We start from the raw sequence: 18204 nt of genomic DNA, 5'->3' as shown, positions 1-18204 counted from the left end.
GGGTGACCCTCATGGTAGAGAAACTTTTCATCTTTAACGTAGATGTTTTATCAATGGTGCTGTATAGAAGGAGAAGCTTTGAAACTACTGTAAAAATAAGACCGATAACTGGAAGCAGGAGGCTTAAGTCCAAATCCTGACTCCAGGGAGCTCCTGACTCCAAGGAACATTAATTGACAGGAGCTCATCAAATGCCTCCATACCTGCACTGAAACCAAGCACCACACAAGGGCCAACAAGTTTCAGGGCAAGACATACCAAGCAAATTCTCCACCAACAAGGAACACAGCCCTGAGCTCCAAGATACAGGCAGCCCAAAGTCACCCCAAAACCATAGACATCCCATAACTCATTACTGGACATTTCATTGCACTCCAGATAGAAGAAATACAGCTCCACCCACCAGAACACTGACACAAGCTTCCCTAACCAAGAAACCTTGACAAGCCACCTGTACAAACCCACACAGAGCGAGGAAACACCACAATAAAGAGAACTCCACAAACTGCCAGAATACAGAAAGGACACCCCAAACTCAACAATTTAAACAAGATGAAGAGACAGAGGAATACCCAGCAGATAAAGGAACAGGATAAATGCCCACCAAACCAAACAAAAGAGGAAGAGATAGGGAATCTACCTGATAAAGAATTCCAAATAATTATAGTGAAATTGATCCAAAATCTTGAAATCAAAATAGAATCACAGATAAATAGCCTGGAGACAAGGATTGAGAAGATGCAAGAAAGGTTTAACAAGGACCTAGAAGAAATAAAAAAGAGTCAATATATAATGAATAATGCAATAAATGAAATTAAAAACACTCTGGAGGCAACAAATAGCAGAATAACAGAGGCAGAAGACAGGATTAGTGAATTAGAAGATAGAATGGTAGAAATAAATGAATCAGAGAGGATAAAAGAAAAATGAATAAAAAGAAATGAGGACAATCTCAGAGACCTCCAGGACAGTATTAAAACGCTACAACATTCGAATCATAGGGGTCCCAGAAGAAGAAGACAAAAAGAAAGACCATGAGGATATACTTGAGGAGATAATAGTTGAAAACTTCCCTAAAATGGGGAAGGAAATAATCACCCAAGTTCAAGAAACCCAGAGAGTCCCAAACAGGATAAACCCAAGGTGAAACACCCCAAGACACATATTAATCAAATTAACAAAGATCAAACACAAAGAACAAATATTAAAAGCAGCAAGGGAAAAACAACAAATAACACACAAGGGAATTCCCATAAGGATAACAGCTGATCTTTCAATAGAAACTCTTCAAGCCAGGAGGGAATGGCAAGACATACTTAAAGTGATGAAAGAAAATAACCTACAGCCCAGATTACTGTATCCAGCAAGGATCTCATTCAAATATGAAGGAGAAATCAAAAGCTTTACAGACAAGCAAAAGCTGAGAGAATTCAGCACCACCAAACCAGCTCTCCAACAAACATTAAAGGATATTCTCTAGACAGGAAACACAAAAACGGTGTATAAAATCGAACCCAAAACCATAAAATAAATGGCAACGGGATCATACTTATCAGTAATTACCTTAAACGTAAATGGGTTGAATGCCCCAACCAAAAGACAAAGACTGGCTGAATGGATACAAAAACAAGACCCCTACATATGTTGTCTACAAGAGACCCACCTCAAAACAGGGGACACATACAGACTGAAAGTGAAGGGCTGGAAAAAGATTTTCCGTGCAAATAGGGACCAAAAGAAAGCAGGAGTAGCAATACTTATATCAGATAAAATAGACTTTAAAACAAAGGCTGTGAAAAGAGACAAAGATGGTCACTACATAATGATCAAAGGATCAACCCAAGAAGAAGATATAACAATTATAAATATATATGCACCCAACACGGGACCACTGCAATATGTAAGACAAATGCTAACAAGTATGAAAGGAGACATTAACAATAACACAATAATAGTGGGAGACTTTAATAGCCCACTCACACCTATGGATAGATCAACTAAACAGAAAATTAACAAGGAAACACAAACTTTAAATGATACAATAGACCAGTTAGACCTAATTGATATCTATAGGACATTTCATCCTAAAACAATGAATTTCACCTTTTCCTCAAGCACACATGGAACCTTCTCCAGGATAGATCACATCCTGGGCCATAAATCTAGCCTTGGTAAATTCAAAAAAATAGAAATCATTCCAAGCATCTTTTCTGACCACAATGCAGTAAGATTAGATCTCAATTACAGGAGAAAAACTATTAAAAATTCCCACATATGGAGGCTGAACAACACGCTGCTGAATAACCAACAAATCACAGAAGAAATACAAAAAGAAATCAAAATTTGCATAGAAACGAATGAAAATGAAAACACAACAACCCAAAACCTCAAGAAACAAGAAAAAAGTCAAATAAATAGCCTAACTCTACACCTAAAGCAACTAGAAAAGGAAGAAATGAAGAACCCCAGGGTTAGTAGAAGGAAAGAAATCTTAAAAATTAGGGCAGAAATAAATGCAAAAGAAACAAAAGAGACCATAGCAAAAATCAACAAAGCCAAAAGCTGGTTCTTTGAAAGGATAAATAAAATTGACAAACCAGTAGCTAGACTCATCAAGAAACAAAGGGAGAAAAATCAAATCAATAAAATTAGAAATGAAAATGGAGAGATCACAACAGACAACACAAAAATACAAAGGATCATAAGAGACAATTATATGCCAATAAAATGGACAACGTGGAAGAAATGGACAAATTCTTAGAAAAGTAGAGCTTTCCAAAACTCGACCAGGAAGAAATAGTAAATCTTAACAGACCCATCACAAGCACGGAAATTGAAACTGTAATCAAAAATCTTCCAGCAAAAAAAAAGCCCAGGTCCAGACGGCTTCACAGCTGAATTCTACCAAAAATTTAGAGAAGAGCTAATACCTATCCTGCTCAAACTCTTCCAGAAAATTGCAGAGGAAGGTAAACTTCCAAACTCATTCTATGAGGCCACCATCACCCTAATACCAAAACCTGACAAAGATCCCACAAAAAAAGAAAACTACAGGCCAATATCACTGATGAACATAGATGCAAAAATCCTTAACAAATTTCTAGCAATCAGAATCCAACAACACATTAAAAAGATCATACACCATGACCAAGTAGCCTTTATCCCAGGAATGCAAGGATTCTTCAATATCCGCAAATCACTCAATGTAATACACCACATTAACAAATTGAAAAATAAAAACCATATGATTATCTCAATAGATGCAGAGAAAGCCTTTGACAAAATTCAACATCCATTTATGATAAAAACTCTCCAGAAAGCAGGAATAGAAGGAACATACCTCAACATAATAAAAGCTATATATGACAAACCCACAGCAAACATTATCCTCAATGGTGAAAAATTGAAAGCATTTCCTCTAAAGTCAGGAACAAGACAAGGGTGCCCACTTTCACCATTACTATTCAACATAGTTTTGGAAGTTTTGGCCACAGCAATCAGAGCAGAAAAAGAAATAAAAGGAATCCAAATTGGAAAAGAAGAAGTAAAACTCTCACTATTTGCAGATGACATGATCCTCTACATAGAAAACCCTAAAGACTCCACCAGAAAATTACTAGAACTAATCAATGACTATAGTAAAGTTGCAGGATATAAAATCAACACACAGAAATCCCTTGCATTCCTATACACTAATAATGAGAAAACAGAAAGAGAAATTAAGGAAACAATTCCATTCACCATTGCAACGGAAAGAATAAAATACTTAGGAATATATCTACCTAAAGAAACTAAAGACCTATATATAGAAAACTATAAAACACTGGTGAAAGAAATCAAAGAGGACACCAATAGATGGAGAAATATACCATGTTCATGGATTGGAAGAATCAATATAGTGAAAATGAGTATACTGCCCAAAGCAATTTATAGATTCAATGCAATCCCTATCAAGCTACCAAGGGTATTCTTCACAGAGCTAGAACAAATAATTTCACAATTTGTATGGAAATGCAAAAAACCTCGAATAGCCAAAGCTATCTTGAGAAAGAAGAATGGAACTGGAGGAATCAACCTACCTGACTTCAGGCTCTACTACAAAGCCACAGTTATCAAGACAGTATGGTACTGGCACAAAGACAGAAATATTGATCAATGGAACAAAATAGAAAGCCCAGAGATAAATCCACGCACATATGGACACCTTATCTTTGACAAAGGAGGCAAGAATATACAATGGAGAAAAGACAGTCTCTTTAACAAGTGGTGCTGGGAAATCTGGTCAACCACTTGTAAAAGAATGAAACTAGAACACTTTCTAACACCATACACAAAAATAAACTCAAAATGGATTAAAGATCTCAACGTAAGACCAGAAACTATAAAACCCCTAGAGGAGAACATAGGCAAAACACTCTCTGACATACATCACAGCAGGATCCTCTATGACCCACCTCCAAGAATATTGGAAATAAAAGCAAAAATAAACAAATGGGACCTAATTAAACCTAAAAGCTTCTGCACAACAAAGGAAACTATTAGCAAGGTGAAAAGGCAGCCTTCAGAATGGGAGAAAATAATAGCAAATGAAGCAACTGACAAACAACTAATCTCAAAAATATACAAGCAACTCCTACAGCTCAACTCCAGAAAAATAAATGACCCAATCAAAAAATGGGCCAAAGAACTAAATAGACATTTCTCCAAAGAAGACATACAGATGGCTAACAAACACATGAAAAGATGCTCAACATCACTCATTATCAGAGAAATGCAAATCAAAGCCACTATGAGGTACCATTTCACACCAATCAGAATGGCTGCGTTGCAAAAGTCTACAAGCAATAAATGCTGGAGAGGGTGTGGAGAAAAGGGAACCCTCTCACACTGTTGGTGGGAATGCAAACTAGTACAGCCACTATGGAGAACAGTGTGGAGATTCCTTAAAAAACTGGAAATAGAACTGCCTTATGATCCCGCAATCCCACTGCTGGGCATACACACTGAGGAAACCAGAAGGGAAAGAGACATGTATACCCCAATGTTCATCGCAGCACTGTTTATAATAGCCAGGACATGGAAGCAACTTAGATGCCCATCAGCAGATAAATGGATAAGAAAGCAGTGGTACATATACACAATGGAGTATTACTCAGCCATTAAAAAGAATACATTTGAATCAGTTCTAATGAGATGGATGAAACTGGAGCCTATTATACAGAGTGAAGTAAGCCAGAAAGAAAAACACCAATACAGTATACTAACGCATATATATGGAATTTAGAAAGATGGTAACAATAATCCTGTGTACGAGACAGCGAAAGAGACACTGATGTATAGATCAGTTTTATGGACTCTGTGGGAGAGGGAGAGGGTGGGGAGATTTGGGAGAATGGCATTGAAATATGTATAATATCATGTATGAAACGAGTCGCCAGTCCAGGTTCGATGCACGATACTGGATGCTTGGGGCTGGTGCACTGGGACGACCCAGAGTGAGGGTATGGGGAGGGAGGAGGGAGGAGGATTCAGGATGGGGAACACAGATATACCTGTGGCGGATTCATTTTGATATTTGGCAAAACTAATACAATATTGTAAAGTTAAAAAAAAAAAAAAAGAAGAAGTCAAATTAGATTGGCCGAGTAAAAGACCAATGGTTTGTGGGGGCAGGGCCCAGAAAGTCTGGTAGGTATTCTAGAAGGGACTGCTTGAGGGTAAAGGAGAAAAGTATTTAGGGCTGGTATATCAATGGCAGCACTGCTGGATGGTGAGGGTTTGAGGGAAAAGATGGAATTTGCCCCTGGTTTTTGTTGAAGGGGACCTGGGGTGGGGGGTGGGGGGCGGGTGGTCCCCTGCTTGGAGTTTCTTGGAATAGGTTTCCCTTCAATATTAAATTTAGATTTACAATCTTTGGCCCAATGCATTTCTCTATGGCATCGAAGGCAGATTCTTGGATGTTTTTTTATTAGCCTTTTTAGGGCAGTCTCTTTTTAAATGGTTTTTATCCCCATATGTAAAATATCCTTTATTTCCCTTTTTAAAGGTAGCAGCCATTGTTTCAGCTAGCTTTGCATCTTTTGAGTTTCTGATCCTAGATTGTGACAAGCCTTCAAATAATCAATAATAGTCCCAGTCTCATGAATTGGAAAGATACCTTTTTGACATTTCTGATTTGTATAAGCAAGTAATTTCTCTAGCTGTTTTTTGGTTTCTTCTCTGATTACAGTATGGAAAAATCAGCATAATTTTCATTAGGTCCTTGTAATATTTTAGTGTAGCTACCTGTAGACTCTTCTTGAGTAATTTGATCCCAAGCTTCAAGGGCCACTGTTTTTAATTCTTCATGTAACAAGGGAGGGCATTGTATTTGAGCTTCTATGGTATCAAATTGTTTGGCACCAGTTAACATTTCAAAGGTAATTTGGTTTTGGGGAGTGCCAGCTCGAGCATTCTTGTTAGCATGATCTCTGGCTATATCATGAAACCACATTGTCCATTGAAGATATTCTCCTGGTTTAAGGAGAGCTTTTATTAGAATTCACCAATCATAGGGAATAAAGTTTCCAATAGAAAATGCCACAGCATTTAGAAGCTCTTTAATAAAAGGTGAATGTGGGCCATACATAGTTACAGCCTTTTTCATTTGTTGCATGAAAAAAAAATTAATACCTTCATATTGAGGTATTATGTGCTCTTGAGCATTAGGATTTCTTAAAACTGGAAAGGCAAAGAAACCACTGGCTTCAGAGACTTGTGATTGCAAAGCCAGTAATTCAGAGAGCCTCTATTGTGGAGGAGAGCGAGTAAGTGCCGATTTTTTGCAAATATGAGTCTGTGCTAAGGACTTATCATTATTATCTAAAAAAGTATTGCCAGTTTTGATGTCAAAAAGTATCTCAGGAGAGTCATTGTTAGAATCATTAGGTTCTAGCAAAGGAGAGACTTTTGGAGTTGCGTCTATTGGGAGAGGAGGAGCATTTGGAGTAGCCGGGGTAGGATTAGTAGGAAATTTTTGAAATATTTTATGTTGTTTTAATTGGGCCTTTTGTAAAGTTTTATTATTTAATTTATATTCATGTAATAAGTGTTCTGTAGTTGTTGAATATTGGGAGGGCTAGAATTTACTTTGAAGTGGCAGAACTACAGCTTTAATGAGAGACCATGCTGCTGCTACTGCTGCGAAGTCGCTTCAGTCATGTCTGACTCTGTGCGACCCCATAGATGGCAGCCCACCAGGCTCCCCCCGTCCCTGGGATTCTCCAGGCAAGAACACTAGAGTGGGTTGCCATTTCCTTCTCCAATGCAAGAAAGTGAAAAGTGAAAGTGAAGCTGCTCAGTCGTGTCCGACTCTTCACGATCCCATGGACTGCAGCCTGCCAGGCTCCTCCGTCCATGTGATTTTCCAGGCACGAGTACTGGAGTGGGGTGCCATCGCCTTCTCCAGATGAGAGACCATAGGGGCCAGAAATCAATTGGAATATTTTCTCCTTGCCCGGCGGCTCATTCAACATTGTCTTTGACCCGATGCCAGATTTCTAAATCAAAACTGCCTTTATCAGGGAATCAAGGATTACATTTAACCACTGTTTGAAAGCAAGCCTCTATTCATTGGCATGAAACCAAAAGTCCCTGAGCTTAAATAAATGGTGAGATAAAGTACAGAAATGATGGGGCTTTCCAGCCGTTTGACCCATGTCTTAGTACTTATTGACCTCAATATGTCCTGACCTCAATAGGCCCTGAGTCACTCCGTCTGAAATGCCACGTATACCAGAGTCCCTGTTCTGGTTGCCACTTGTTGGGGCAGACCGGAACCTGGTGGTCTGGAGTCAATGATAAGAAAGTGAAAGGGAGAGCTGGAGGAGGGGGTGGAGAGAGAGAGAGAGAGAAAGAGAGAGAGAGAGAGAGAAAGACACGGGGACCCAAGCTCTGATGGAGCAAATGTGCTTTAATGATCTTTCTCTGAGTATATATAGGCTGTTATACAAGAAATTTCTTTCAACAATGATAAAGATGAGAAAACCAAATGTACAGCAACCATTACCAAGGGAACAAGGGATTAATAATGGTCACAAGGTCAGAAGACAAACCATATCTCAAGAAAGAGGATCGAGACTAAGCAGTTTTGTTGTAAGGAGAATGTTTACTGAAGGAGACTCAAGCCTGTCTCATCCTATGACCTCAGTCCTGAGAACTGCGTGCAGCTCTACTCCTTTCTGGCAGCAGAAACTAATAAGGAACAGAGGATTTATGAGAAACAGCATGTAAGAATCCTCCTGTTAAACATTCCCTGACATTGCACCACTGTTTGAAAACTCAAAAGACCAAAAACGTATCAACTGCCCATTATTAGGGACCTGATGGAATTAACTAAAGTATAGTCACACAGTGCAGTACTAGTCAATTGTAAAAAGGAATGAAGTATATCTCTATATCCCAGTATGGACACATCTCCAGAATATATCATTAAGAAAAAAAAGCAAAGTGAAGAAAATAATGTACAATTTACTAGCATTTCTCTAACGAGGAGGAATAAGACCTACATATAGAAAATGTAGTATATATGTTTTTCATTCATCTGTAAAAGCAATGGAAGAATAATCTGAAAACTAAACAAACAATAAGTTACTTATATGGGGATGGGAAAAAGAGGAAGGCAGGGACAGGGATAGATGCTGGGAACTAGACTTGTTGGGATATACTTACATTTCACAGATTTGATCTTGAAAATAAAAAGTGAAAGGCTCTCAGTCATGTCTGACTCTTTGAGACCCCATGGACTTTGTCCATGGAATTCTCCAGGCCAGAATACTGGAGTGGGTAGCCTTTCCCTTCTCTAGGGGATCTTCCCAACCCAGGAATCAAAACCAGGTCTCCCACATTGCAGGCAGATTCTTTACCAGCTGAGCCGATCTTAAAGCCATATAAATAGTTTACACAACTATACAGCAAAAGTTGTATTTCAGAATACTAGTAAAAAATCAAAGGAAACAAATGAGCCTAATTGTATTTTGTGTTATGAATGAACCACACAAAAGACTGTTCCAAGAGACTTGACAATGCAGTCATTTCTTTGTCCATCCCCAGTGGGATATATTTAACTTCCCCCAGTATTCTCCCTCCAGAAAAACCTGCAAAAAAATTATTTTCAGGAATCCTATTCTTGGTTGTGTGTGTTTGTATAGTTTTGAACTTCATTGAAAAAGCATAAAAACGAGCCCAGTAGCAATGAACACCCTTAATGCCAGATTTAAGTCTTCAAATACCATTTACCCCCAAAAAAGTAGTTGATTTACAATCAACTATACTGCAATATAAAATAGAAACTAAATTTTAAAAAAGAGAGATTAGGACTAGGTGGCCTCTATTTGCCTTCCAGCTCTAAAAACCTGCCTTGGGAACACATTTCTTCTTAAGAGAAATGTCTGGGTTATCAAGTGTTCTCAATGTCTATCCCAACAACAACTGGATGGAAGGTGTAGTATTCAGCAAGTTTGTCATGTTAAAATGAGATGCGTGGATATTATGCTAACAAACACCATTACTCCCCTCTCTACCCTCCACCACTCCCACTCTGGCAGCATCCTCTCGGTGGAGTTGCTTGCACAGCACGTGGTCCCTTCTCAGGCCAGAATCCACGCCCTCTCCAACTCCAGGTATCCTACTGCCCCTACAGCTCTGTGCTCTGGAGCCTCTTCTCAGCCAGGCTCACCTGCTTTAAGGACTTAATGAGCTGTCAAGTTTCCTTCAGAGCAGCTGTTTGAACCCCTGCTTTTGCTTAAACTGCTGCACCTCTGAGACCTCAGAGCCAGGAAGCAAATTGGGTGGGGCTAGTGAAGACCATTTTTAAAAAAAGAGACAGAAATATTGCCCACAAGTGGCGCTTAGGTTTGCCAAGTTGGAAGCTTTTTCTCCATGTGCCTGCAGTCACATCAAAATTTCCAAAATTATACTTATTGTTTGGGGTTATAGTAAATGACCTAAATCTTGCCCAGAAAACCAGACAGTGTCTGATCATCTCTCCTGGGAGCTGTGAGAGACCACAGGGTGCTTCAGGGAAGAAGCTTGCTGTATACTGGGGATACTCCATGTTCTGTTGGGTGGAAAGTAGAACTTGTAAGTGATGAACCTGACCATTTAGCTGAAGTGATTTCCAAGCAAAGTGTGGAAGGTGCAGCCTGGTTCCTCCTTCTGCTTACAGTGAAATGCAAGAGAAAAGAGGTTGCAGTGATGCGTCTAGAAGCTGAGGATTGCCGGCAACCCCAGAAGCCGGAAGAGGCCAGAAAGGATCTGAGAGCCTTCAGAGAGCACGGTTCTGCCACCATCTTGGGTTTGAACTAGAACTGTGAGGCAGTAAATGTCTTGCTTTCAAGCTCCATAGTTTGTAGTGATCTGTTGGAGCAGCTCTAGGAATCTAATCTATCACCTTTCTCTTTGCTCTGCCTGTGTTTTGTTCCTCTTACTGACCCACACATTCCCCTCCCGCTTTACAGGGTCCGACGGTACACGGTTACTAGATTGTGTCCTTCTTCATTCCCTACCTACACCTCTGGCCAGGATGGGCCATCCATGGAAGTCTCAGTGACGAGAGAGTTGTGGCTTTCTCAGGAGAGTTTAGCTTCCAAATTCTCAGGAGAATCTGTCTTGTTCAACAGTTTAAACAAGAAATTGACTGAAAAAAGTGTATAACCTAAAAGCTGAGAATTAATTTTATTTGAGAATTTGGCCCAGGAGGCAACTGCCAGGGTCCAACCCCAGTGGATCTAGGGAATTCGAAGCGGGGACGGCGTCGGCGAGGATCAGGAAACAACTGCTTAATTAAACTTTAATTAAGGATATAAAGAGTAATAGAATAAGGATAGCTCAGTGAGGAAATTCAGTGGAGAAAAGAGGCTGAATAATTCAGCCAGAAGGTGAGAGAAAGAACGACATGGGGAGACCAAGTTTTGGTGAACAAGGCCCGCACTTTATTTTCCAAAGTAGTTTTTATACCTTAAGTTATGCATAGAAGATAATGGGGGAAGGGGTAGAGTTATGCAGTAAGCCAGGCTTTCTTCCTGCAAACTTATCATATGCAAAAGTTTAGGTGATTTGCATCATCTTCTGCCCCGGAGACCTGTTAACATTTTAAGACCCTTTCTTCAGAAAACTTATTTTTCTCTAAAGGTGATTAGTCAAGCGCCACCCTCCAAAAGCATTAGATAAAGTTGCATTCCTACAGAGCAAAGGTGTGGTGGGCTATAACAAGAAAAAGAATTAACTCAAGGGTCCCAGGTTACAAACATTAAAGCTACTATTTACACCAATTATATTAATCAATACACTGCCAGGGACACAGCAGTTAAGGGATATGGAGACTTAGCAGCAAACATTGGCCCAACAAGTGAAAAACCCTTCACCAATACAATTTCTAATCAATCTTTTAACTGCTCAAAGGAATCTGTATTTAGACAGTTTAGAACATCTCATGCCTCTCACAGTTGGGAGGCTCTGAGCAATCACATGTGGCCGGAAAAACCTATTCAGGCAGCCTAGAGGATTTCCAAAGGAGTTTGTAGGTTGAAACACTGTCACACCCAGGAATTATTAACTGGAGCTGTAAGCTAACTCTTTTTTCAGAGAGAGGTAGTGGGAGACAGGCCCCCATAAAGTCTGAGGTGTAGGTGAAAGCACAAAGCAGGAAGTAGGCAGACTCTGGTTTTGGGGGTAGATGCTCGAGAATTTCCAGGGAGACTCCTGAGGCTTGATCCCACCTTTGAGTATGCCAAGCCTCCTTCCTCATGACCTTTGCCACGGGCGGAGCTCGCTCCCCGCAGGCAACCTCTCGGATAGCTCTGAGAGTCCACTCCCAAGAGACAAGGGAAGAGTCACTATGTATAGGATTTTGCAACAAACATCAGGTGGTCAGAAATATCAAAAGACTATGGTAAATTACCTATAATCAGATATTTCCAGTTAGTGAATTTAGTAGTTTTCTATGTAGGAAAGGTGCAAGAATGGGGCTCTTTGATTCCTTTGATGTACACTGAGCTATCTGGGGCCAGTATCTGGTGCTTTCACATCGAGTGCCCTCAGGGTGCTCCATGGGGTTGACTGCAGTGGCTGAGGGCACCACAGCAGGCAGCAGATTTATTTCCAGTCAGAGGCCCCTCCTTGGGAGAAAAACTTGCTCCTGGGAAGAAAAGCTATGACAAACCTAGACAGTGTATTAAAAAGCAGAGACTTTGAGGACAAAGGTCTGTATAGTCAAAGATATGGTTTTTCCAGTAGTCATGTATGGATGTGAGAGTTGGACTATAAAGAAGGCTGAGTGCTGAAGAATTGAAGCTTTTGAACTGTGGAGCTGGAGATGACTCTTGAGAGCCCCTTGGACATCAAGGAGATTCAATCAGGCAATCCTCAAGGAAATCAATCCTGAATATTCATTGAAAGGACTGATGCTGAAGCAGACACTCCAATATTTTGGCCACCTGATGTGAAGTGGTGACTCATTGGAAAAGACCCTGATGCTGGGAAAGATTGAAGGCAGGAGAGGGGACGACAGAGGATGGGATAGTTGGGTGGCATCATCGACTCAATGGACATGGGAGTTTGAGCAAACTCTGAGAGATGGTGAAGGACAGGGAAGCCTGCTGTGATGCAGTCCATGGTGTCACAAAGAGTTGGACACGATTGAGTGACTGAACAACAAAGACAACAGCAACAACGAGAACATATACCCACACTTCCACTGGCAGGAATTGGGAACCCTGGTCTGCTTACCCACACTGCTTCTCAGGATTGGTGGTTATAGTTATAAACCTCCAGCAGTGGTGAAGAGAACAGTGGTCGTAAAAGGGAGGCTACATGAAGGGGACTGTTCTTGGTGCCCTTGGCTTCAGGGGCCTTGGGGTAAGAGACCACTTCTAGTCCAGGCCTTCTCATCCCAGTGTTCCTGAGTCTCAGCAGTCATGAGAGCAATGGATGGTTACAGACAGTTATAGATATCAGCTTTATTTACCACTTGTTTCCAACAGTAAGAAAATAAGAAACAAGGAAATGTGTTTTTCTCCCACATTTTTCTATTACTCTCAGAAAAGACACAATTCCCTTCCCTATTTGCCTAGAAAGGTTTCTTAGTCCCATACCTCCAAAACCCATATTTACTTTGATAACCCCTCAATTCTTAGCCATTCCATGATCCTGATGGTGGAAGAAGAGGCCATTATTAGACACTAAAAAGGAATGCACCATGGTAGTATGATCATTTCAGAAACACTAGGGTGGCCCAACATGAAGAAATTGATTCTTACAACCATTCTAGTTATAGATTAAGAAGAAAACTAACTAGGTGCAGAAGAGTCATTTGGCCAAATTCAACACTGATTCATGTTTAAGGCAGTTTACAAAATTTACATTAGATACTTCTTTAGCATGTCTTTACATAAATATAAATTTAAAACATTTTTGTCATCACTTTTTTTTTCATGCAACTAATACAGTTAATTATAAAGTTCATTTGAATGAAGAAAATAGAAAATGTAGCCTTGACAGTCAAGAAAAGTCATCAATGAAGGAAGACCAGAAAGACCAGAAGCTTTACCAGATAGTAGAACATTATCATTTCTATAATTAAAACAGTCTGGTGCATGAATAGATAGAACAGTGAAACACAAACAAAATTCAGAAATAGACTAAATTGATCACACTATACTCATTTATATTCAGTTTAGTTATATTATGCTATATTTGTATTCACTAAAGCAGCATCTTACATGAGCAGGAAAAAAGGTGGACTAATAAGAAAATTGTGGAAAATTCTGAAAGAGATGGGACTATCAGACCACCTGATCTGCCTCTTGAGAAACCTATATGCAGGTCAGGAAGCAACAGTTAGAACTGGACATGGAAAAACAGACTGGTTCCAAATAGGAAAAGGAGTACATCAAGTCTGTATATTGTCACCCTGTTGATTTAACTTATCTGCAGAGTACATCATGAGAAACACTGGACTGGAAGAAACACAAGCTGGAATCAAGATTGCCGAGAGAAATATCAATAACCTCAGCTATGCAGATGACACCACCCTTATGGCAGAAAGTGAAGAGGAACTCAACAGCCTCTTGATGAAAGTGAAAGAGGAGAGTGAAAAAGTTGGCTTAGAGCTCAACATTCAGAAAACTAAGATCATGGCATCTGGTCCCAACACTTCATGGGAAATAGATGGGGAAACAGTGGAAACAGTGTCAGACTTTATTTTGGGGGGCTCAAAAATCACTGCAGATGGTGACTGCAGCCATGAAATTAAAAGACACCCCTTGGAAGGAAAGTTATGACCAACCTAGATAGCATATTGAAAAGCAGAGATATTACTTTGCCAACAAAGGTCCATCTAGTCAAGGCTATGGTTTTTCCTGTGGTCACATATGGATGTGAGAGTTGGACTGTGAAGAAAACTGAGCACTGAAGAATTGATGCTTTGAACTGTGGTGTTGGAGAAGACTCTTGAGAGTCCCTTGGACTTCAAGGAGATCCAACCAGTCCATTCTAAAGGAGATCAGTCCTGGGTGGTCATTGGAAGGACTGGTGCTAAAGCCGAAACTCCAATACTTTGGCCACCTCATGCGAAGAGTTGACTCATTGGAAAAGACCCTGATGCTGGGAGGGATTGGGGGCAGGAGAAGAAGGGGACGACAGAGGATGGGACGGCTGGATGGCACCACTGGCTCGATGGACATGAGTTTGAGTGAACTGTGGGAGTTGGTGATGGACAGGGAGGCCTGGCATACTGTGATTCATGGGGTTGCCAAGAGTCAGACACGACTGAAATGAACTGAACTGAAAAAGCAATATTGAAATAATGATATAGAAAAAGATAAAACTGCATCCATTTCCTGATGCCATTCAAATTCCAAATAAATTAGAAATTTAAACGTAAAAAAAAATAATCCATATAAATAACAGAAGAAGCATAGGTAAATCTTTGTAATGTGAGGAGGGGGGAAAATATGTCCAAGATTTGAAAAAGAGTAAGGAAAGAGAATATCAATTTGATTACATAAAAATCAAGAAGATAATGTGATGCAAAAATAATGCACAATATATAAAGTACACACAATTCAAACCTGTGTTATTCAAGAGATAATTGTGTCTCACTCCCCCAAAAGACCTGCAGGGAAGCTAATTTTATTATCAGAATTGTTTAAATGAAGAAACTGATGTGGCTTAAGAATTCTGAGACACTCGCCCACAGTCATGGTGCCAATTGGTATTGAGCAGAGAGAGATCCAATTCAAAGTCTGTCTGACTACCATGGTTACACTTAACCACTGCATACTCCAGCCTCTTCTAGGTTCCTTCTCTGTTTCATCATTTTATAGATTACATCAGATCAGAGGTAGATCGGGGAAAATAGTTCACTCTCTTTGCCAAATGGTGAACAGGTAGCAGAATTCTAACAGGTAGAATTAGAGAAGGCAAGGGGAGGGTTTCACAAATATTGTTTCTTTAGAATAGCTAACCCTGTCCACAAAGCACCTGCTCCTCAACTTATCTGTCATCTTCCTAGGGACACAACTTCTCTCTGTTAAGTATTGAAAAGAATTCAAACTGAGTTCTAGGTTTCCTCTGCCATAAATAACCTGGGTAATCCATTGTCTCATGAATTCACCAAGGTCTCATGGAGTCACCAGGCTCTCAGGGATTCTATTTCCATAAAATCAACAAGGACTTACTGTAAAGCATGTTGCATATTGAACTCTACTCAATACTCTACTGCTGCTACATCTCTTCAGTCGTGTCTGACTCTGTGCGACCCCATAGATGGCAGCCCACCAGGCTCCCCAACCCTGGGTTTCTCCAGGCAAGAATACTGGAGACGATTGCCATTTCCTTCTCCACTCAATACTCTGTAATAACCTATATGGCGAAGAATCTGAAAAAGAATGGGTATATGTATATGTATAACTAAGTCGCTTACCTGTACACAAGAAACTAATACATTAAAAATAAATGGTACTGCAATATAAAATTAAATTTAACAAGGGATTTAGACTGAATGGCCTAAATTGCCTTGTAGTTCTAAAGACCTGCCTTGAAGACACTAAGAGAAAACTCTGGGTTATCAAGTGGTACTAAATGTCTGTCCCAACAGCAACTGGATAGAAGATGCCTGCATGTATTTTGAGTGGTGTTTGACTCTTGGTGATCCCGTGGACTACAGCCTCCCAGGCTCCACTGCTCATGGGATTTCCCAGGCAAGAATAACTGGAGTGGGTTGCCATTTCCTCATCCAGGGGATCTTCCCAACCCAGGGACTCCTGCATCTCCTGCATTGCAGGTGGATTCTTTACCGCTGAGCCTCTGGGGATTCCTGGAGGAAAGTTGCAATATTAAGCAAAAGGTTGTCTTGTTAAAATGAGACGCATGGAGAATGTGTTAACAGACATCCTTACTCCCCTCCCTACTGCCATCTCCCCCACTCTGGCATCATCTCCTGACTTGTTTGCACAGCACCTGGTCCCTTCTCAGGCCAGAATCCACACCCTCCCCAGACTCCCCTACCCTACTGTCCCTGCAGCTCTGTCTCCCTGGGATCTGTTCTCAGCCAGGCTCACCTCATTTAAGGACTTGATGGGCTGTCTGGTTTCCTCCAGAGAAACTTTTTGAGCCCCTGATTTTGCTCTAACTGCTGCACCTCTGAGACCTCGGAGTCAGGAAGCAGATTGGGTGGGGACAGTGAAGAAACTGTTTTAAAGAGACAGAAATGTTGCCCTATAATATGGTGGGTGCTTCAGTTTTGTGAAGTGGAAAGCTTTTTCTTCATGTGCTTGATATAGCACCAAAATTTCTTAAATTATATTCATTGTTTGGAGTTATCATGTTAGATCCAAAAGACCCTTGTTAAATGACCTAAATCTTGTCCAGAAAGTCAGACTCAGTGTCTGATCATCTCTCCTGGGAGCTGGAAGAGACCACAGGGCCCTTCAGGGAAGAAGGAAGTCAGACACGTGGCTTGCTGTATCCTGGGGATACTGCCTGTTCTACTATTGGGTGGAAAGTAGATGATTTAGCTGAAGAGATTTCTAAGCAAAGTGTGGAAGGTGCAGCCTGGTTCCTCCTTCTGCTTATAGTGAAATGCAAGAGGAAAGCGGTTGCAGTGATATGTCTAGAAGCTGAGGGTTGCCAGCAACCCCAGAAGCCCGGAAGAGACCAGGAAGGACCTGAGAGCCTTCAGAGAGCACGGCTCTGTCAACATTTCGAGTTTGAACTCTCAAACTATTACCAAATAAATGTCCCTGCTTTTAGTTTGTAGTAATCTGATAGAGAAGTTCTAGGAATCTAATCGATCACCACTCTCTTTTCCTCTACCTTTTCTCCTGCCTGCTTTTTGTTTCTCTTACTGACCCACATATTCTCCTCCTGCTTTACAGGGTCTGACTGGTGTAAGATTACTATAATGTGTCCTTCCCCATTCCTTACCCACACATCTGGCCAGGATGGGCCATGGAAGGCTTAGTGATTCGAGAAGTTGTGGTTTTCTCAGGAGAGTTTAGCTTTCAAATTCTCAGGAGAATTTAGCTTTTGTCAACAGTTCTTACAACAAATCTACTGGGAAAAGTGCACAACCTAAAAGTTGAGAATAATATTTTATTTGATGGACTTCCTGAGGGCTTCGGTCCAGGAGGAAGCCTCTCAGGTAGCTCTGAGGGACTGCTCCCAAGACTCAAAGGAAGAGCCAGGATGTGTAGGATTTTGCAACAAAAACCAGGTGGTCAGGAACATCAAAAGATTACTGTTAATTAAAGAAAACCAGACATCTCAACTTAATGAATTTAGTGCTTTTCTATGTAGTGGATTCAATATGCCAGCAAATTTGGAAAAATCAGTAGTGCCCCAGGACTGGAAAAGGTCAGTTTTCATTCCAATCCCAAAGAAAGGCAATGCCAAGGAATGCTCAAACTACTGCATGATTGCCCTCATTTAACATTGTAGTAAAGTAAAGCTCAAAATTCTCCAAGCCAGGCTTCAGCAATATGTGAACCATGAACTTCCAGACGTTCAAGCTGGTTTTAGAAAAGGCAGAGGAACCAGAGATCAAATTGCCAACATCCGCTGGATCATGGAAAAAGCAAGAGAGTTCCAGAAAAACATCTATTTCTGCTTTATTGACTATGCCAAAGCCTTTGACTGTGTGGATCACAATCAACTGTGGAAAATTCT

General features: G+C 40.5%; 1 pseudogene; it reads right to left on the bottom strand.

Moving 5' to 3' along the window:
- LOC101902675 (GTPase IMAP family member 7-like) overlaps positions 1-16693 on the bottom strand; it is a 32982-nt pseudogene extending 16289 nt beyond the window's left edge.
- Positions 16694-18204: the final 1511 nt, after the last annotated feature.

Source organism: Bos taurus, chromosome 4 (assembly GCF_002263795.3).
Source record: "Bos taurus isolate L1 Dominette 01449 registration number 42190680 breed Hereford chromosome 4, ARS-UCD2.0, whole genome shotgun sequence".
NCBI lineage: Eukaryota > Metazoa > Chordata > Mammalia > Artiodactyla > Bovidae > Bos > Bos taurus.
This window is presented reverse-complemented; position numbering and strand designations above follow the sequence as displayed.